This window comes from Microcebus murinus, chromosome 18, assembly GCF_040939455.1.
Source record: "Microcebus murinus isolate Inina chromosome 18, M.murinus_Inina_mat1.0, whole genome shotgun sequence".
Classification (NCBI taxonomy): domain Eukaryota; kingdom Metazoa; phylum Chordata; class Mammalia; order Primates; family Cheirogaleidae; genus Microcebus; species Microcebus murinus.
The window spans coordinates 39,085,024-39,107,589 of NC_134121.1; the positions used below are offsets into that span (position 1 = coordinate 39,085,024).

General features: G+C 54.6%; 1 protein-coding gene across 1 annotated transcript in view; it reads left to right on the top strand.

Annotated features, from left to right (window-relative positions):
• The window catches only part of PHB1 (prohibitin 1), a 165,977-nt gene that overhangs the window by 77,459 nt on the left and 65,952 nt on the right, over nt 1-22,566 (top strand). The gene's annotated exons all lie outside the window — the stretch shown is intronic.

Below are 22,566 nucleotides of genomic sequence, written 5' to 3' on the forward strand. Positions count from 1 at the left end.
GCCCGCCCCGCCGCCTCGGGGTGGGGAGCGGAGGGGAAGGGCAGGCGTGCGGGGAGCCGCGCCTGCGCCCGTGCCCCCGCTGCCCCTTCTCCGCGCCCTGGCCCTTACAGCCTCTCACCTACCCGGCTCCGGTACCCAGTGCCCGGCCCGCGCTGCTGCGCGTCCGTCCCGGATGCTGTGGGCCCACGGGCCAGGGCGTCCCCGCTGCAGCTCTGGTTCCTCTCTGGCTGTGGGCGGCCGCAGGGTTCATTCTCTTATCCATCTTTCTCTGCCTGGGGCTTCAGCTTCTCCTGGAGCTAGGCTCAGGGAGATAACCCAGCCGTTATCAGCAAGAATGCCCGCTGCCCTTCCTACCCTTCATCTCTGTGTCCATCCCCTGCCCACCTTCCCTCCCCTAGCCAGTGTGAGAGATCTCTGGGCAAAGGCCTAGGGGGAGGTGAGGGGTGCAGGTGGCTGACTCTGACGATGTGGACAATCAAGGTGGAGTCCATCCCAACGCATTTGCATAATCAAATATGGGTTTGAAGAGGTCACAGGTGTGCACACAAAACACAGGAATGCACACTCTCAAGCTCACCTGTATATATGCCCGTGTACTCACATGTGCCCACACCATCCTTGTGCACTCACATAGACCTGGGTGTCCTACACATCCACCTCCACAGGCATGTGCACATGCACACATGTGACTGAGACTTTCAAACACTTAACTACACATTCACACATGCACATGTACATGTAGTCACTCAAGTGCACACACATTCATGAGCACACAAACATACCCAAACACAAACTCACGATGCATCCTCAACAATATAGACTTCATTAGATTGTGAGTATTTCTAGGAGCTGATGAACTCTCGGAAGGCAGGGACTATGGTTTCTTATCTCAATGCCCCGTACACAGTAGGTGTTCAGTAAAGTTCTGTAGAAGGGGATAGAAGAGGGGTTGAATGGATTCACATCCTTGTACCCATCTATGTACTATGGCATTCCTAGGACCACACTCACTTTGCCCTAGAAACCATGGCTGGTCCAAATCCTAGCCCCCTAACCCAGAAAGTGTGCCACCAATACACCCTCTCACCTTGATGCTCACTCCCTGTCTGTCCCCCCACTTTCCTCATTCCCAGACATTAAACTCTAGAACACAGAGCTGTGGGGTGGGGAGCAAGTCTACTAAGCCTATCCCAGCACCCAGATCTTGGCCATCTGGATCTCAGTTACTTCCTTGAAAAAAATGGTGGTACCTTCCCCGATTATAGGAACAAGAGGAAGATCAAGAGTGCTTTTGAAGATGGCATACTAGCAGGCAGTAGGAGATTCTGTGATCAGCCAAAGCTGATTCATTTGTGGAGGAAAAGAATCTGTCCTGTGAATTTCTTTCCTGTGTTACCAATAAAGTCTGGGAACAGCCCTGGAAAGGACAGATAGACATCATTGTGGCTTTGAGCATGAATGTTGGTTAATGAGCCATCACCTTCATGGTTGGCCATGAGAGGCCAGCAGCCAGCACCTCTTTAGAAGTCCCTGAAGAATCACTGCTCCCAGAGAGGGGCTGCTTCTAAAACATCTCCTCCCATTTCTACCTTCCTTTCAGCTGAATTCATAAAAGGCAGGAACGGGCAACATTAGTACTAACAGCAGCATTGAGCTGCTTACTACCAAGGGTATCAATAGTGTGGCATTAATTTAAATACTCCTGTTATTAATTTATGATCCCAGTTACTATTATTGCCAAGGTTATCCATCTCAACACAATTTAATATGACCCACACTACCATGGCTGGGCCTGGGTTATTAATAATTTCCATGGCCTTGATCATTTAAGCCTTACTTGAACAATTACAAACAGCAGTTGTCACTATTATTAGCAGTATTTCTCTGATTAAGCCTGAGCACAAGCCCATGATGTAATACTGAGTGCTGGAATGTAGAGTGGCTGCAGAGCAAGTAGAGGAAAGAGCACTGTACTGGGAGTAAGACAGACATGGGTATAAATGCCTACCTCCCCCTCCCCCACTGCTTACCCCATGTGATCTTAGGTAGGTTACGTCATCTCTTTTGGCCTCAGTTTTCTCATCTATAAAATGGGAATTTTGAAGAAATCTGACCAGGATCAAATGAGGTAACATAGTGTTCATTGCAAGGAGGGACTCAATCCCCTTTTATTCATTTAATATGTATTTATCGAGCATCTACTATATGCCACCGTTCCAGGCCTTGGGTATTCCACAGTGAGCAACAGCAGCTGCCCTCAGCGGAGTGTTAGGTATTTGATGTGAAGGATTACTTTATAATGTGATACCTTGGCTTGACAGTGCCATAGATGGCATAGCTGTGATCGGAGTATTCCTTTGCTGGGACTTCCACCATCACCACCACCACCACCACCCACACAAAACCAGCACCACCATGACCTCTACCACCCACAATCCCACGACCATGACCACAATCACCGCCACCTATAACAACATGGGCACCACTGTGCCCACTGGCACTATGCCACCACCATCAGCACCACTACTAGAACCAGCACAGCTATCCCTGACTACCATGGCCGCAGTCATCGCCATCACTATAATCACCACCATCATGACGGCCATGGCCATGGCCACGGCCACTAATATCTACCTTCCTGCATCTATAGCACCACAAGTAGCAGGGATTCCTGTCTCTAATGAAAGCTGGGAACAATATTGAAGGCTTCCCAGAGCCACTTCCTGCCTGAGCATAAATCCCTAGTGGCTGTGAGTCCTGGCCCCAAACATGAGTGGTCTTCAAAAATTTCTCCCTGGTCCAACAAGCCACGCTCTCTCGGCAGCCCCTTTCCCTGCTTCTCAGCACTTGCAGCTACAGCTGCATGATGCGGCATAAGAGGGCTCTCAGGAGCTGACCAGAAAGTAGGATCCCACAGGGAGCAACAAGGGGAAGAATTTTCATGGAGGGCCCCCCAGAACCATCTCCCATGATAGAGCTGTCCAAAGAGAGGCTCCCCCACCCCCACCCCCCAGGCTTCCTGGTCCTATAGTGAATGTAAGGCCAAAGGGTAGAGAACAATGCAATTCTGCATGGAGCTAGCAGTGCTGGTGCATCAAACTGCACCTTCAGGAGTCAAAATGGGAGGGCAACCCCTCCCTATTATCTCACCACCCCTCCACCACCCTGCCCCTCCAGGAGGGCAAGCTCCCTGGCACACGGTACCTGTCCTCCCATTCCATTCCAGCCCCTCAGCAAAGCACAGCTCACAGCTCCCTGTGCCCCACATCCCCAGGGACACTGGGGAGCCAGCCTGCAGCTCCACCCACTTCCAGGCAGAAATGGGAGGGCAGGCAATGAGAACTCACTTTCCTGAGACCTCCCATGGGCCAGGAGAGCCACACAATTACCCCACTTAATCCCCGTGGCAGTCCCAGGAAGGAAGGACAGTATTGGGATCGCCATTTTACAGATGAAGCAATTTGGCCCCCAGAAGGAAGCAGTGGTACCGTAAGTGGCCACTGTTCCACCCCAAGGTCCTCCTCAGTCACACTCTCAGGTCGCTGCTCCCATCCACCCGAGCCCCTCCAGCCTTCGCCCCAGCTAGACCAGCAGCCCCCTAGGGGGGTGGGGATAGAACCTCTATCCCAGGGTGGCTGAACTCTGCCCTCCAGCCACCCACATGCCCCATGCCCCCTCCTGCCGGATGGGCACCACTATGCCCACTCTCACTATGCCACCACCATCAGCACCACTACTAGAACCAGCACAGCTATCCGTGACTGGTGGGCACCACTATGCCCACTGTCACTAGGGGACACTGTCACTAGGTTAGTAGCAAGCCAGGGGAGTGAGCTTTGCCAGCTCTCACTTTTCCTGCTCTGGGGGGATAACTTCCCTTATGCCCCAATTCCAATGTCCAACCAGAAAAGGGGTGGATGACAATTTTGAGGGAGACAGTGAGGGAGAGAGGGAAGGAGGAGCTGCCGGGCCTCCCCCAGCTGCATCCCATCTGCCCTGGGCAAGCGGCCAGGCAAGGTAAGTGAAACCTGCTGCCCCCCATTCGGAGCTAGCTCGGTGGCTTTGAAGCGTGATGCAGTGATTACCTCTGAGCTGGCTCCTTCTGGGCTGCAAAGGGGCCCTATCCAATGAGGGGACAGGGTGGGGCCCAGGGACTGGTTTGGGGTCAGCAAGGTTTGATTCTGGAGCTGAATTAGTAGTGAGAGGGGTAGGTGGGATTAGCAACGTTGGAGTCTGGTTAGATTAACTCGAGCATCAAAGTGGGCCAGTTGCGTGGTGCCCTCCCCCACCGCCCGCTCCAGCCTCCCAGGCTGGTGCTGCCTCCACTGCGTCCTGCCCTGCGAGGAACGAGGAGCGCCGACTGACCCACATTCGCAGGTACTCCCTCCTCCCAGCCCTGGCGTGGCTTATGCCCCCATGAGAACTGTCTTCTCTCTCCCTTTGACATGACAGCGGAGTTGGGGAAAGGGTTCCATCTTCCTGTCTGCAGTCTTCTCCTTCCAGGCAACCCTCCCTCCCGCCCCTACTGCATGCTACACCTTCTGTTTAGGACCCACAAGATCCGGTCACTTCATTCAAACATAGGTGGTAGGGACTTAATTTTCCCCAGGCTTTGTGTCTTAGAGAAGGGATACCAGAGTGGGCGATCCTAAACCCAAGTGCTTGAATGGAGAGTTCCAGGCCTTGTGGGAAAGGTAGGGGGGTGAGATGAGGGTTCTTCGTGCCCCAGGGCAGCCATTTCCACCTCCCCACACCTCTGCAGCACACACATGCCTCCTCTAGCAGCCTTCCTCCCGACTCTCAACTTTGCTTCTTCCCAACTCTGAAGGATTGCGGAGCTGCCCTGCAGTCCTGAAGGATCCAGTCATCTTTCTCACCTTGTATCCTGCACCCAAGGACAGGCAGGGCATTTTAAAGAAGAGCTAAGTACGACTACACCACAGTTAGAGTAGAGTGGAGGCAGCGGTGGGGAGCTAAGAGGATGAGGCATCGGAAGACCAGGTGCCAGTCTGCCATTTATTTGCTGCATGGCCTTGGGCCAGTCCCTTCCCTGCTCAGAGCCTCAGTTTCCTCGTTTGTAAAATGGGCATAAGATGCCAGTTTCACAGAAGTACTCTGAGGAGTCAAGGAAGTACCATACTGAGTTTGAATGTGCCCTGAAAGTCAGGCGAGCTAGAGGGATGTCAATTAGTCTTGTTCTGTTTGATGCTGCTGCTGATGGTGGCTTCTGGCCTGTGGGCTGGAGACCGGATGAGGGGTAAGATGGCATTTCAGCACTGGAGACCAGGTCCGGGGTCCTTCCTGCTGCAGATAAGAGCCAGAGCTGTGACAGGCCTCAGGCTCCAGCGAAATTCCCACGGGAATCGCTGGGGGAGGAGACATCCCAGGCCCCAGCTTATCTTCACTCGGCTTGTCTGGGAAGTGGGGTCAAGTGCAATTGTCTGGGTTGGTTTCCAGCAGGGGGGTAAAGGGCATGGGTGCACAGTCTGGACTAAGTCCCGCCTCCCCCTCAAGAGGAGACCCCTATGAGGGCTCAGGAAGGGGAGGGGCTGAAAGGGGACGATCACCTCCCAGTCCCATGCATCTGAGGCTGGGTCTGCTGGGCCAGAGGACCCTTGAGATGGGATTGGAAATTTAAGAAGAGAAGGCTGGGTCACCAGTTCTTCCTGTGCTATGTCGTTCAGTCCCATCTACTGTGCTTGTCCACGGAATGCCCTTCTCCCAAGGGAGGAGGGAGAAGACAAAGCCCTGTCCTGGCATATACTCCATTCTGAGGGGGGAGAGAGAGCCCTTGACTTGGAAGTCCTCCCAGGGGAAATGGTCTCAGGTCTGCAGAAGCTCAGAGATGGGGCTAAGCTTGGACAGGAACTTCAGTGCAATAGTCCTCTCCTATATTTGGTGGGGTAGGGAGGAACACAGCCCATGGCCTTGGGGATCTCCTAGTCTAAGGGGTCCTCAATCGAACAAGAGCATGTCACACCTGGGGCAGGAACGCAATAGTTCCCATAAGTCGAATTTCAGAAGTGGAAGGCAGCCCAAAGATCATCAGCAGTTGGGGAAACTGAGGCCCAGAGACATGCACTACATGTTTCAAGTCACTCTGTGGGGCACTTGCAGAGAAGGGGATTTTTGAGCAATTTCAGGGTTGCGGCACCGTGAAGAAGGCCCTGGACCGGGATCAGGCAATGGGGGCGGGGATAGGGGAGGTCTCTCTTCATTGCCCCAATTCCCCATGTGACTGTGTGATGGGGGACCACTCACTGTGCCCCTCCAGGCCTGTGGCCCTGCCTGTGATATGAGGGAAACTGTCCCTCCCACATTGCCCCTGCTCCTGTCCCCAGGGAGTCTGAGGGCAGGTTCTTGTCCAGCCCCAGCCCAGCCCAGCCCACAGGTGCCTGTGGGGGAGGGGACGGCTGGGGTGGGGACGCCTCCTGGAGGAGCTGCAGAGGAAGTGCTGAGTCGACACTCAGAGCCCCTGCCACCTCCGCTCCTGTTCCATTATTCATCCTGTGAGAGGCTCACCCTCCTCCTTCCTGACCCAGGCCCAGTCTTGAGAAATGCCTTCACCCCCCTCCTTTACCCCCCACCTCAGCTGGAAACTCTTAAGCAAAAAGGTCGTCAAGATGATTAAATGCGAACAGATTTTCAGCTTTTTCCACTTTAATTAAAAATGTGCTCTCTGTTCAGAGGAAGCAGGAGACGGAATAGCGGCTCCCTAAAGGCCCCTGAGCTGAAAAGCTAGGGAAAAATACTGGGAGGTGTCTGAGGGTCAGCCCATGGTGGCCTGAGGTCAGGGGCTGGCTGGGAGCTGCCACATGCCACAGAGCCTGCAGAGAAGGCAGCAGGGGCCTGGAGGCCCGTGGGCACTGGGACAGAGCAAGTGCCCAGGCAGGTGGGTGGGCAGGGCACCCCCAGACCTGGGGCGAGGGTGGGGTGGAGAACGGAAGGCTCCACTTCCACAGTCCCTCACTACTGGGAGCCAGCCTGGGGAGGAGGGGACCAAGTTGCTGTCCTCAAGGACTGGAGCCTGACACAGAGACGTCAGGATAGGAAATGGATAAGTAACTCCTAAATAAGCTGGAGCAGACGCGGGCCTGTCCCGGTGTACCTCTGCGCAGAGCCTGCAGAATGAAGAAGGCGGGTGCGCGTGGGAGGCGAGTCTCTGTGGGCTTCCCTGGGGGACCTCAGACACGGGGAAGAGGCAAAGCATGCTTTGTTTAAAAGGCAGGGAGACGGGAGCAGGCAGAAGCCATCAGGAGAAGAACCCTGCCCTTCTTCTCCACTCTTTCCTATCAAGGATGGGGAGAGAGCAGAGAGGAGTGGCAGGGGAAGGGATTTGGTTGGGACACCTGAGAATATCCTCCGCAGAGGGAGGAGGGAAGGAGGGGAGTGGGCGCTGGCACCAGCTGCAGGAACAACAGGAGCCCACGGTCCTTGGTCACAGATCCCATTTCCGGTCTGGCCCCAGCCCTTGGCAGGCCCTGGAGTTGAGCTTCCTTCCAAGAGCATAAGACAGAGCGGCTGCATCTGAAGTTCCTCTTCGTGTTCCAGACCCACCTCTGCGCTCCAGCGGGACAGGAGACTGCAGAAGCAGCCGGGGCCTAGAGAGAAAGGCTTCCCACCACTTCCTGTACCTGCGCTGGGGTGGTCCCCCTGCCCTGCACCCAGGTGGGGAGTTGGTCCTTATCCCGGGAAGAAAAGCGATCCCTGCCTGGTGAGCCACCCTGGTGTCAGGGGGCAGCCAGAGCCCCACCCACTGCCCAACTCCCAGGCAAGAAAGCAGCTCCCCGTCACCCCCAGGGACAGGTGCAAACTCCACAGTGGGGCATTCAGGACCTGTCAGAATCCAGCCCCCATGTCTTTCCTGTCCTGTCTTTGCCACAGCTCCCCTGTCACCGAGAATCCCACCAGACAATGTTAGGGGAGCCCTAGAAGAGGAAAGCCACCAACTCAGCAAAGCTCAGAGGAGGCCACATGTGAGCTGGGCCTTGAAGACCCTCACGGGGGTGCAGGCACGGGTGCGGGCAGGGCATTCTGAGCAGAGGGGACTGCTTGTGAAAGGGGTGGTGCGTGTGGAAATGCTGAGCTGTCACTTTGCGGGGGCAGCAAATGGATGAGATAGGCGCTGGCCAAGTCTGAAGGCCCCTTTCCCCAGTAGCTGATGGATTGCTCCATCTCCTTGAAATGACCTTCCTGCCCATAGGCAGGCAACAGGCTCTGGGGTCAAAATGTCCCGCTTCTCCAAGAAGCTCTCCCCACTCACCTTCTCTCTCCTTCCAAACCTGGTGGCTGTCTGGCTGATTCTGGTTCCTGTCACCTTGGTTGGTCCGGCCTCTCCCTTGCTGGCTGCTTTGGTAGAATGGGCACCTATGCCCAGACCTTGGGTGCACCCTCTCCCACTCTCCCAGCTCGGTGGGCTACCATGCAGAATGCCACCTGGACCGGCAGCCTGGCACCTGCTTCCCAGGAAGGACATTTGGCCAGGAGAGGGGAGGAGTGCCTGTCTGGTACTAGATGGTTGGACCTTAACAGCCTGAGTCCCCTACTGCTGCCCCCACCCCTTTGGCCTTCCCTCCTTCGTTCTACTTTTAGAAAACCCAGGGCCTGCACCCGCCCGTGGGGAGTAGCCTATTTTGACAGAGTCCAAGTGGAGCAAGTGGGGAGGAGCAGCGACGGGGCGGGAGCGCGTCCCCGTTGGCGGCACTGCATTGCCCGGAAATCGCTATTCTTCCCCAGTGTTAATTATCAAAATTAACCGAACACTATAAATAACCCAACTCCGAGACTTGAAGAGCCTCACTTCTAATTAATTCATTTCCAATCAAGACACTTCTACGCCCCCCTACCCTAGAATCTGAGGGATGGGAACCTCATTGTGCAGCTTTTCAAATATCGAATGAATCCCACCGTCCCCCTCACGCCCGAGCTGTGAAAGCTCAGAGAAAAGAGAGAGGGGAGGAAAAAACACTCTGCTTTCTTGGAAGGGGGTAGCCTATAAATAACCCCATATTGGTACATTTGATGGACGACGTTCGTGTCTAGATTGGCTTTTGTTGGGATGAGGAGTATAGTGGTGGGGGTGGGGTGGTGGAGACTTCCATCTGCCGCCTCATTCACTGGGCAATAAATCTCAACGCAAGACTGTGAGTACCGTCCAAGGCCTCCGTGTTGGCTAGAGCTGGGGAGACCGATCGATTGGTGAGGAGGAGGGATGGGGAAGGAGGGAAGAGAGAGAGAAAACGAAAGAGGGAAAATGCAAGCCCTAGGAGAAACACAGGTGGGGGAGGAAGTGAGAAGGCAGAGGAGAAAGGAGAAGGAGAAAGGAGGCGGAAAGACAAGAAAGAGAAGAGCAGGAAGAGGAAAGAGGCACTGCGAGAAGGAAGAGGGACCTTGCACCATGACCCTGGCCTGGGGACCTCGTGAGCTGCCCTGTCTTGCCTTGTGTGCAGCTGCCTCACGTCCAGATCCTCTCCTGTCCTCTCTGCCAGGGCTGCTGGCATCCTTCAAGAAGTCACGTGCCTATGTGCCCCACCCAAGTGCCCTGGCAGCCCCCGGCATGCAGGCCCTGGCTCCTGGCTCCCTGGCCAAGAGCACACAGGGCTCCCCTGGGTCAGCTCAGCACCTTCTTGACCAAGTGACCTGCACGATGTGGGTCAGGTGGGACAGAGACTGAGTCAGAGAAGAGAGAAGAGAGACAGAAAAGGAGAAGGAAGGAGAGACAGAAACAGAGAGAGAAAAAAAAAAGAGAAGGAGGAAGAGGGGCTTAGCCAGAGGAGAGAGGAAGGAGAGAAAAACAGGGACTGTGAGGCCGGTGGAGAGACACAGGAGAGGGAGGGGCAGAGAACGTGAGGCTCCCTGGCTCTTGGTCCCTCGGTGTCCAGATCACAGGGCACCTGCAGCCGAGGTTGGGGAGGCCAGTGCTCAGTGGGCTCCCTCGAGGGCCCTGTCTCTGGGCAGGTGACTTCCCCTCTCTGAGCTCTGGCTTCCCCATCTGCAAAATGGTGGCAGTGTCAGCCCTGTCCTCCTCGTGAAGTGGTTGTGAAGATTAAATGAGGCTAAATGGGTGCAAAACTCTTAGCCAGGGGCCTAGCACAAAATGAGTGCTCGATTCAGGAGTGCTGTTGCTACTATTACTAGCAGTACTACTAGTAGAAGTACTAACCCTAGGAGTGGAACTAGTTTTATCTTCCTTCCTCATCTCACCCCCTTGTTGTGAGGGCTTCCAGGTGGCAGCATTGTCACCTTTCCCAGCCAGGCAGACCTTTGCAGCAGCCACCTGCTTGCCAGACCAGGGCTCCCCGAGGGCAGGGCTGTGCTCTCCATCCCAGGCTGGGGCTTGCTGGATTATGTCCCTTCCAGCAGGCAGGGAACATTTTAGGGTAGCAGACCAGGTTTTCTTAGTCCTATGAATGCCCCACCCCAGCCCTTCATGGCCAGAGGGTCCCTTGCAGGGGGCAGATAGTTGAGCAAGGACTGAGAGGCCACCAGGAGTCCAAGTCCTGGGGCTGACTAGCCAGGTGCAACACTTTCGCCCCACCTCTGGCCACCTCCCGTGGGACACAGTCCATCTGGTGCTCCTCCTCCTCCAGCTTTGGCTCCCTCACCTCCAGCTGAGACTAAGGGATGGACCAGGTGGGGATAGCAGCCCTCTTCCATCTACATCCTGTTCCCAGGCCTCTCCTCTTAGCACAGTGGGGAGGGGGCTGCTGGGAGCCAGCCCCGGCACAATCTGATCCCCATCAGCCCCTTCTCTGGTTCTCATTACTGCAGCCCAGGCAGCTTCGGAAACGTATAATTTCCCTGGTGGCTTTTCTCTCCTTCCTCTGCCTTTTGAGGTCCCTCTCCTCTCCCAGTTCTCCTTAGAGGCCCTTCCTTCAGTAGGCCAGCAATGGGGTCACCCAAGCTTTATGGAGGAGCTATGGTGTGACCCTCAATCTCAGCCCAACTCTGGATCTCAGGGACATAATGCTGCCTTTCCACGTCTTCACCCCGACTTCCAGCATCCACCCCAGACTCCAGCAGAGGGCTGCCCACTGCTCCACGGGGTCCCAACAGAAGATCCCTGCCGGGCGGCACGGCTCCCAGCCTGTGCATGGCACTGAGGGAGGCAGGTGAGAATGAATGAGCTGCGTGAATGATCAGGCAAACTAATGAATGAAGACATGGCAGCAGGGGAGGGGAAAGAACTCAGCCACAGAAAACACTCTAAGCCGATGACACTCATCACTCCTCTTTCTCCAGCTTCATCACCTGACCATGTCCCCTTTTGGGACAGTCTCATTCCCTCCTACTCATCCTTGACAACCTGGCACAGGGATCAACTCCTCCAGGAAGCCCTCCAGTTTGCTCCAGCCTGAGTGATGAATGTGGACTTCAGGCACCCTGTGCTTCCCTGTCTGTCGCCAGCACACTGTGGCACGGTTAGTGCTTTCCTCCCTTGTCCGTCTGCGTCTGAGCCTCTTGGGGAGAGGAGTGATTCTGTCTGTTATCTGGGTGTCCTCCTTGTCTAGAACAGGCCTGCACATAGCAGGTACTCAGTAACTGTGGGTGAATGAATGGATGAAGGAATGAAGGAGGGAAGGAATGGATGAACCAACAGCAACTTACGAAGCCACTGGTGGAGGATCAGGGACGTAGAAGGTGGCATAAACTATGATTAGGAAGCAAGGTGCAGCAAGGGAGAGAAGTAGAAAACAGTGGAATTGCAACTCAATCTAAACTCATTATGCCTCGAGCTCAAGGGCCAGAAGGGAGCAATTGTATGTGTTTTTTCCTTTTCAAAAACTCTCCTTTAATGTCAGATTATGTTTACAATTGACAAGTGACTTTCTAAGGACTTTCTGATGCCAGCGAGCGCAGGGAGGAATCCCAGCTGAACAGGAGAGATTGTGGGCAGGGGGCTCCCTACCATCCCCTTCTCATGTTTTTGGCTCCTTACTGCTTCCACCCCTTCCCCTGGGACTGCACGGAGGCCTGGCCCAGCCCGGATCCTCCAGGGAAGGGAGAGAACTCCCTGCTTGCCAGGGAGGGCAGCTATAGAGACCAAACAGCCTTGATTAAGTGTCTAAATGGACAGGCCTGGGCAGTGCCCAGATGGAGTGTGGCAGACATTGTCCCTGCCCTCTGGGGCTTCCAGGATGATCCAGACACACAGATGGGAACAGACACGGATGGACAACCAGGGATGAGAATAAAACAGGATGTGAAATCAGACTCTGTGTATGTACCCATGCATATAAGGTGACTGTCTTGTCTCTACCTGGTGAACTCTTATTCACCCTTCAAGGCCCAATGCATTTATCTAATCCTTCATGTATTCATTTGTCACGGACATCTATTGCCCACCACCACTTTACCTTTTTTCGCTTATGGGAAACCTCCTCTTCCCAATTCTTTTGTGGGGAGTAGCTTACTTTCACTCCACCTTCACCTCTCTGCCCACTCCTGGGGTGGTCATATGACCAAAGTGACCATGTGACCAGGTATATTAGTATATATTATTAGCATATATAATACCCCTGACTATCTGATTAGTTCAGGGATGAATACTTCACTATATCCACTCAATGAGAGTCAGCCCTGGACTTTCTTTGGGACTATAGGAAAGAAGTGCTTTTCTGTGCTAGGGGTGTCACGCCTTGGGGAGAGCCTGACTGAGAATAAAGCCAGCACAGAAAAAAGCAGAGCCAAGACATGCTCAATGGCGACATTTAGCACCTGCACCTAGCTTTACCTGGACCTTGACCTTAACCCTACTCCAGGAACTTTAAGTTATGTTGCATCATAAATTCTCTTTTTTGGCTTAAACCAGTTTGAGATGGCTTTCTGTCACTGGCAATCCAAACACATCATTCATTTATCAAACCTCACTGTGCCACTGCTCTGTGCCCGGCAGTGCGCTGGGTGGTGGAATCTGCAGATGACAAGGGTACAGCTCCTGCCTGCAAGGAGCTCAGAGTCTCCCGGGCCTTATCCAAATGCTGCTTTCCTGTGGCTACTTGGGTGGCCCCCACAGAGAGCGAGCCCCCTTCTTCCCTCTGCTCCCCAGCAGTATGTTCACACTATTCATTCAACAAAGGTGCATTCCAGGCTCCACGGTTCCTCCTATTGTCATAGACCATGCTGCCTCTGCCTTTGGGCTGTATGCTCTTTGATGATGGGCACCATGTTGGTGAACCACCAGTGCCTGGGGCAGTGCCTGGTATGTGCTAATTGCTTGCGTTTGTTGAATGAATGAAAGAGAGTGTGTGTCTCTCTGTGTTTATGTGTGTTGGGGTGAGGAAGTGGATAGCCAAAGAGAAGGACGTATGACGTAGAGCCCATTGCAGAGGAGAGGGTCCTGGAAGGTTCTAGATCTAGCTAGGGCTTGGCCAGAAAAGGCAACCCACTGCTCTGATCAATCCAATACACCTTCCTGCAGAAGGAGTCCCCACATTTGCACTGCGGGCATCCCTGTTTCTGCACCAACCCTGGAAAGCCCATCTTTGGAAGTTGTGCCCTTCTCCAAGCCACACCCATCGTGTCCCATCTAGCCACCACCTGGACCTGTGTGAGTGTCAACACAGCCTCTCCCTCTCAGGCTAAGGGACATATGGGAGTCCTTGGACTGACAGCCCTTCCTCTGGCTCTTCTGCCACTTTAGAAATAAGCACCAAAATCCTTTGATAACTTTGTCTCTAGTGGTTTTGCAGCGTGAGCTCTTGACTGGGAGTAAGACCTGAGTTCTGATCCCATCCCTGCCACCATCTGAGGGTGACAGCAGAAACGCCGCTTCCTGTCCCCGAGCCTCAGGTTTCCATGTGACAATTGAGAGGCAGGGCTGGTCGGCCTGGTGTTCCTCCCAGCTCCCAGCTAGAGAGTTCTGCTCCAAATCCCACACGGTTCCTGGGAGATACGAAGGCAGAGTGATCCTCCCACCTCACAGATGGAGGCCGGGAGGGATGGAGGCCACTCACTCAAACCCCTCCACACAGACTCTGTAGCCGCCCAAAGGCCTTCTGGAGTGGCCTGACCCTTGCTGACCTGGGGAAGCCACCGCAGGCAGAGGAGGGTGATCCATAGTTACGTGTTCAGCCCTCCCGCTGGCCTAGAAAGGACACCTCTCTCTCTCCCTCTGGCAACAATCCCCCAATAACGCCCCTGTCTTCTTCTGTCCCCAGTCCTCTGAGCGTGGCTGGTCACTGGTGGTCTGGGTCCCCTCCACTGACAGAGGCCACCCTCTCTGGCAGTGAGGCCCCACCCCTCTCTGCAGGTTTGCTCCCTGGCTCCCTGCCAGCTCCCATTCCCCTGTGTGTATTCTCCCCTCCCTCCTTCAGGGGCTGCCCTCCTCCACGCTCCCTCCTGACGCTGCCCCAGTCTGTCTTCTGCTGCTTTTTTCTCATCCCACCCAGCACCCCTCCTCCTTCCTTCTCTTCCTTGTGTCCTTCTCCTCCTCTTCCCTCCTCTCTTTCCTCTTCCCATCCCTCCTCACATCCTCTCCCTTCCTCTCATCTGTTTCTCCAGCTCGCCCATCTTCCCACTGGGTCAGTCTTCCCAGTCCTGTCTGCGGCTGGGTCAATTTCTATAAACAATTAAGTTTGTAATAAATTCAATTGTATTACATCCTTATTAGAAGCTGATAGCATTTGGGAAGAGGGACTTGGGCGGCTAAGAGGCTGATATCCTCTCTGCCGGCTGAGTGCCTGGAAGTGGAGTGCTCCCATTTTCAAATTAACTTGAGCTCCACATATTTCATTATCTCCCCACATTTCCCCATGTCAAATGATCCCAAGCATCTCTCTTTCCTTCCTCTCTGCCTGAGAGTTTCTCCTCCTCTACCTTCCTCCAGTCCCAGGAGATACGCTGTTACAGCAGGAAGGATGCAGGTTCTACAGCAAGAAGGACTTCCCAGTGGATGGCGCATTAGAAGAATCCTTGGATAGAAGAAGGGGAAGCAGGGGAGGCAGAGTGTCTCCCCCAGGGGAGAGCTGTGGTCGAAGGTGGGAGGAGGGGAAGCCAGTCTCCTCAGCCCCAAATCTGGGGATCTGGGACCCACAGAGCAGCTCACATGGGTCTCCAAGCCCAAGACTCTGCATGGGAAGTGGAAGCAAACAGCTGCGCACATCTGGAAGAGGCTTGCCCAGCTCCATTAGCCCAGGCACCAGCCGGGCCGTGTTTGATGTTTGATCTTGCCCTCAGCACAGGGAAGAAGCCAATGAGATGTCGGGGACTACTCACGGAGACACCCCCTGCCACCAGCCGGGCTCCCCTCCCCAGTTCCCCTGACAGCCCAAGCCAACTTCCAAGGCATAAATGAAATGCCAGAAAACCAAATGCTGACCCCCCACCTCATCCCTACAACAGTGAAGCCAAGGCCAATTCCCCATGATGGGGGTGGGGTGCCGGAGCCTCCTACCCGCCTGCACCCTCCCGTGCCTTTCTTGTCTATCCCAGGCCCTCGGAGAGAGGCTGAGTGCCAGACCACAGTCACGCCTCATTTTGGTTCTTTTTTGCAGAGGGCAGGTAATTGACGGAGATTTTTTTTTTAGGGGAGGAGGGGAAAGAATCATGAAGATCTATTTGAAAGAGGAAATGTTTGTGGATAGCACAGAGAAGCAGACGGACTATGATTAAGCAGGACTGGGATGTAGAGCAGGGAAAGCAAAGCTAATCTGCATTTATTGAGTGCCTGCTGCATGCATGCATACATACAGAGGTGAATAAGACAGTCCACTGGGGGAAGTAGATATGTTAACATACGTTGACATAAGTAGGGTGACAAGATAAGTAGGGTGACAAGAACAATAAAGGCATCCACGTGGAAGATGGAAAGCATTAATTCCTCCGGAAGAAGCAGCAGAGGGCTCCATGGAGGCAACGACACTTGAGCTGGCTGAGGAGGCGAATGGGAGCAAGCCAGGCAGAGAAAAAAGGGAAAAGCCTTCCAGACAGTGGAAGCAGCATGAGCAAAGACTCGGGGTGTTTGGGGGAGAACCTGTGTAACCCCTGGACTGCACAGAGGTCATGAGAATGTGTGTGGGGGCCAAGGTGGGGAGACACAGTGTTGGAAAAAGCTCATATCTACTAACCCTTCACATTTATATAGCACTTGATCATTTGTAAAGTGCTTTTAAAAGTCACAGTCTCGCTGAGTCTTCACTACAAGCCATGGGAGGCAGGTTTTAAACACCCATTGTAGAGACGAGGAAACTGAGGCTCAAGAGGAATAAAGTGATTGACCCCAAATCACACATCAGTGCACATGGCTGCCTCTGAACTGAGTAACTCCTGCCTAGAGTCTCTGGCCCTTGTAGAGCTTTGAAACTGAAACAGGTGGGGTGGAGTGAGGCTGGGCAGTCGAACAAATGCCCCCAGGGACCCAGCCTAAACCTAGTGATGGAGAAGCAGTCATGAGAATGCAGGGGGCAACCCAGGTAGGCTTCCTGGCAGAGGAAGCCATAGAGTTTGGTTGAGACACAGAAGAGGAGTGGAGGCAGGAAATAGCTAGCTGGTGTGGAAGTTTGTGAAGAGGTTGGTTGGGGCACAGGGAGAGCCCACCTGGCACAACGGAGCTGCCAGAACTGTGTATTAAGTCAAATTGGACCAAAGTGGGACGAGAGAAGGATTGGAAGGCAGCCCTCAGGGGGACACCAGACAGTGGCCAGTGGCAGCTTCCTATGGGTGGTGGTGTGGAGCAGTGGTTAAGAGTAGATTTTAGAGTGGGAAGGAGGCTGGTTTCAAGTCCTAGCTCCCAGATTTCTAGCATGACCACCTCAGTGGAAGAGTAAGAATAGATGCTAGTGCTTAGCACAGTCCCTGTTACGTGGCACGTGTGTTCATTATGTGGTGTCCCATGAGGAGATAAGGGTGGAAACAGAGCTTTCAAAAAAAATATTCATTGACTCTAACTACTATGTGCCAGGAGCTGGGTAACAAGCTTCTACTAGGTGACAGTTTTCCAAAGTCGCTGGATCATAGACTCTCTGAGATGACTCAGACCCTCTAGGGCTGTGGTCCCCAACCTCCAGGTCCGAGGCCTGTTAGGAACCTGGCTGCACATATCACCTGAGCTCCCCACCCTCCTCTCCCTGTCTTCCATGAAACTTAGGAACTGGCCTCACAGCAGGTGAGGGGCGGCGAGAGAGCAAGCAAAGCTTCATCTGTATTTATAGCTGCTCCCCAAGGCTCGCATCACCGCCTGAGCTCCGCCTCCCCGGAACTCCGCCCACCACCCACCCCCGCCATGGAGAACTGTCTTCCATGAAACCGACCCCTGGTGCCAGAAAGGTTGGAGACTGCTGCTCTGGGGGATTATATTTTTTTATTTTTTTGACACAGAGTCTCGCTTTGTTGCCCAGGCTAGAGTGAGTGCTCTGGCGTCAGCCTAGCTCACAGCAACCTCAAACTCCTGGGCTCAAGCAATCCTGCTGACTCAGCCTCCCAAGTAGCTGGGACTACAGGCATGCACCACCATGCCCGGCTAATTTTTTCTATATATATTAGTTGGCCAATTAATTTCTTTCTATTTATAGTAGAGATGGGGTCTCACTCTTGCTCAGGCTGGTTTCGAACTCCTGACCTCGAGCAATCCACCTGCCTCAGCCTCCCAGAGTGCAAGGATTACAGGCATGAGCCACCGCGCCCGGCCGGATTATATGTTTTTAACAAGGGTCCCAGGTGATCGTTAAACTCGGGCAAGTTTGGGAAGCATAAACAGATGACAAAAGGTAAAGAAGGCTGGTTTAGCATGGAGTGGGTGGCAAAAATGGGATAGAAGGACCCAAGGCCCATAGACTAGTGGGGCAGCTGCTGGTGTGGTCCAAGCCAGAGAATTAGGGACTATTGGGGTATATTAGTTACCCATTGCTGCAGAACAGATTGCCCCAAAATCTGGAGACCTAAAACAATTTCAACCATCTATTATCTCACATAGTTTCTGTGGGTTAGGAATCTGGGGGCAGCTGGGCTGCATAGTTCTAGCTAGAGGTCTCTTGAGAGGTTGCAGTGAGATGTCCCCTGGGGCTGCAGTCACCCGAAGGCTTAAATGGGGTGGAGGACCCACTTCCAGGATGGTGCACCTGGCTGGCTAGTCGATGCTGGCTGTTGGCCGGAGGCTTCAGGTCCTTGGCACATGGGCCTCTCAATGAGGCTGTTGAGTAGCCTTACAATATGGCAGCTGATTCCCCCCAGAGCAAGTGATCTGGCAGAGAACACGGAAGAAGGCATGTGTGTCTTTTATAACCTAACCTTAGAAGTCACATGCCATCACTTCTGCTATATTCTATTGGTTACACACATTAGCCCTATGTAATGTGGGAGGCGACACAGAGCAGGGATCCCAGGAGACAAAGCTCACTGTGGACAGTGTTGGAGGCTGGCTACCACAGGAGGAGATCTGATCACCTCCATTGTGTAGATGGAGAAAACTGAGGCTCACCTAGGTTCTCCAGGTCCTGGAAAGCACAGGCTGGAATCCTGATCGTCCTCTTCTCTGAGCCCAGCAACTCTCACCACCCCCAAGCTCCTGGGAGAAGAAACCGCTGGTGGTGAAGCCAGGATCTGCATGCCCCCAGCTGGGAGGAGGGGAGGAGTAACAATCAGGCTTCCCAGGCCTGGGAAATAAATATAATCACATGTTTGCCTTTGCAGAAAGCAAGCTCCCAGGCCGTGGGGGAGGGAGGGGCTCTCTTCATCTAAACATGCTTCTGCCCTGGTTGCTTGTATTTTCCATTTAAAACCACACTCAAGATGGCTGAGAAAATATGCTTGATCCCAGTGCACTTTTCGGAAATTCAACCTGTTGACTTTCTTGCCCCTTTTCTGGTGCCCCCAAGAGTGGGCTCATCCCGCAACAGCCTCCATGGCTTACTCACAGGGTGGTCCCAGACTTGGGTCTTACCCTCTCTGAGCCCCCAGGAGCTGGGGTGGCTGCCAAGTCTCTCCTGATGTGGAGGAATCAGTCTTCATGTCTTAATGTCAGTAGACTTTGGGAAGAGTGACTTTAGGCCAGGGAGACCTCTGCTTTCAAAAGGTCCTGGGGGCAGTGGCTGCGCCTCCTGCAGTGAACCCGGGCTCCCTAAGGAACCAGACCTGTGCCTCCCAGCAGGTTGTACCCCCAGAGTGTGCCGCACCTCCTTCCTCAGCTGATGGCAGTGGGGATCCATGGTCAGTGGCTGACGGCTAGAGCAGGATGGGAGGTGACTGGGGGCCCACATGATTTCTGCTTGTTCCCTCTGTAGCTCCCAGCCTGATTTTCCTTCTCCAGGTTAACAGGGCCAGGCATGGGGAAGAAGAAAGGCCACAAAGAAATGAAATGAAAAGGGCCAGAGAGTGGCCAAGTGACAGATGTCAGAATGGCACTGCAGTCTCCACCCCACTCCCCTTTATGGGCACTCCCTGTGCCCTTGTATGTGCGTGCCCCCCCCCCGCCCCCGCCCTCTCAGCTAGACAGACATCACAAAACAAAAATCTGCCAAGCTGGAAGGGACCCTTCCTCTCACTATGCAAATGGAGAAACTGAGGCTCAAAGCAGGAACAAAGCTTGCCTCAGGGTGCCACTGAGTCTGCTACAGAGGTCTACAACCTCCCCACCTCCCCGAGGTGTGGGCATTGGGCAGAACCAGCAGTGGCCACCGCCAGGGTCAAAGCTTCCCGCATTCCTTCAGGAAGCCCAGCACGCCCTTAGGGGAGATAGAGAGGAAGAGGCACAGGGAGCTTCAGAAATCTTGAAATCTCCGGAGGGTGTCTGTGGCAGGAGCTTGAGGAAGCCGGAGCCCTCTGGGAGCAGGGGAAGGAAGGAGCAGCCTGAGGAACCTGGTCCCCACATGGTTTTAGCCAGGTGGAACCACCCCTTCCAGCCTCAGTTTTCCTTCCAGAAAATGGGATTTGTTCCTCCAGATTGGCACCACTGCCAACTGTACATCAGATCCTGTTCCCATAGGCCCTGGCCTCCGAGCACTGAGGACATGAACTTGGCCTCCTCACTCCTGACCCCTGACCCCTAGTTTCCTGTGTGGTGGGGTGGGAGGAAGAGAAGTAAATCCTGTGGGAGGATTAGGGTCACTCAGGTCACTTGAGAGCTCAAATTGCAGTAGAGTGGATGGAAGCTAGGTGGAGGGACTTCCTGGCCCGGTGGGCAGCGGCCCTGTAGGGAGTGGCCACCCCAGTCGAGAGGGAACCCTCTCTCCTGAGACAGCCTCCTTACTCCTCCCCTGGGGGGCAGGCGATGGCTGTGGTGGCGTGGAGGGTGCTAGACTCCTGGACACTGCTGGGAGTGTCATTGCCAGCTTCACTAGTCCCCTGTCCCCTTACAAAGCTATGGAGACCCTGAGCAGGGAGGGACCACCTTCTAGTGACCACCCTCCCACCACAGCTCTGGCCCTAGGCTCCTGCCTGGGGGAGCAGGGGGCAAGATGGGGTGGGAGAGAAGGGGGCTGTGGAGGGGATGGGCTGGCCGTGGGATAGGGTCAGGGGTCCAACTGTAGGGGAGGCATGGAGACGACAAACCTCCCCACTGCCCCCCTCCAAAGAAAGAAGAAGAAATACTACATTAGGAAAAGCTGGCAGCAACTCCTGCCCTTTGACTCCTTCGTTCAGCCCTCAGAGTGCTAGGAGACCGGACACCCCCAAATCAGCAGCCAGTGCAGGGAAGGCTCAGGAGGCAGGTCTGGGCATGCAGGGCAGGATGCAGGGTTTTAAACAAATCAATGAGAATTTATCAGATAGTTTTATTGAAGACAATAAAACAGGATGGCATGATAGGGGGAACCCCATCTGGGCAGAAGAAACAGCAAGTGCAAAGGCCCTGAAATGCAAATGTCACTGAAATCCCTGAGCGGGAATGAGCTTGCTAGATTTGCAGTCAGAGCAGGAAGGCCAGAGTGGGTGGGGTGAGACTGGCCAGAGGTAGGGTCAGAGAGGTAGCCAGGGGCTAGATCTCACAGGGCCTGGGAAGGTAAGGCAAAGAGATTGAATTGTCTGCTAAACGTGATGGAAAGCCACAGAGCAGGGTTTGAGTAGGGGAGCAATGAGATCCGAGTTGTGTCTTTAAAAGATCTTTCCGGCTGCTGTGCGGAGAGTGGATTGTAGATGCCTGAGTGGAGGCTGCGACAGGGGACTAGACTGTTGTAGTGTTCAGCTGAGAGCTGCTGGCAGCTGTAGGCACAGAAAGAAGAGCCCGATTCTGGGTCTGGTTTAGAAGTAGAGCCAGCAGGCCTTGCTGACTCTGGATGTGGCTTTGGGTCAAAGGGAGGAGTGGAGATGCTGCCTGGGCACTTAGCTGGAGCCGCCAGGAGGCTGGTGGTGTGTCGCTGCAGACTGTACTCTCCATTCATCTTCTGCTGCAAGCCCAGGCCTCCCTCTGCGGAGGCTGCAGGGCAGTGTTCATTCATGATTCCAGCAGGACATATTGCTTGGGCTTGGGCCAGGCCCCTTCCAAGCCCCGGTCCTGCCCTGCCTATCCCCTGCCCGGTTTCTGCCCCGAGTCCGACAGCCAGGGTGGACAGCTGCCCTTCCCCTGCAGCCTGGTGGGTGTGGCCCCATACGATGCCTCAATCCAGATGTGGGGTAGAGACATTGGGGGCGTTGGAGAGCTCGAAACTCTCTGTGTGGGGAGAAGTTCTGGAGGAGAAGGGGTGTGTGAGGGGGTCCTGTCCAGGAAGCAGGGTTCCAACCCACCCCTGTACCAGGGAGGCCAGGCTCCAGTGGACACTTTCTGTCACTGCAAAATGTACAGAATGACCCACAATACAGGGGGTTTTGGGTGCTTGGACAAAGACACTGCCAAAGCAAGGTTCCCAAAAGTGCCTATGCCTGGGGGTCATTATTTTCCACTACAGGTCAGTGACTGCATAGTGACTTACCAAAGGTCACACAGCACTTTCCCAAACAAAGCCTTAGGTCTGTTTTGTTCTAGAAAACTTAAGACGAATCTCAGGAGCACCATGTAACAGATCTCCACTCCCTGAGTCACCACCCTCATCTCTCACGATTCTCTGTCCCCTTTGAGCCCTGCCCTCATTTGTTTCCAAGCCTTCGCCCAAGCCTTTCCTCCTGTCCTCAATGCTCTTCCCATTTTCCCACAGCGCCCCATCTCCCTCCCCTAGGAAGCCGCCCCTCACCACTCGCACCGGCCTGGAAGTCCCGGGTGTCACTCGCTGGGACCCAGCCCAGGGCCTGGCTGCCCTCGGATGCCCCACCGTGGCTGGGGTGCCCGGTGAGCATCGGAAGCATCGGATGGTAGCTCCGTGTCGGCGTCCCCGCCCCCGCCCCAGTCCCAGTCTGTCAGCGCTGATGGATGCCGGGCAGCAGTCCCTTGGAACGGATCCTGGATCTAAAAGCCTCACGCAGCCATCCTGGGCGGGAGGCGGGGTAGGGACACGGGGGTCCCCCAGAGCCCGGCTCCCTGCCATGAATCAGTTCGCCGGCAGAGCCAATTAGCGTAGACAAGAGCCGGGGGATGAATCATGAGCCCATTAGTCGGGCTGGCTCCTCCCTCCCACCCACCAAAGTGGGGTCCTGGCCCTGGCGGGAGGGGGGAGGCTCTTCCCTCTGATGGCCCTCTTCCCACAGCCCTCCCCACAGCCCCTC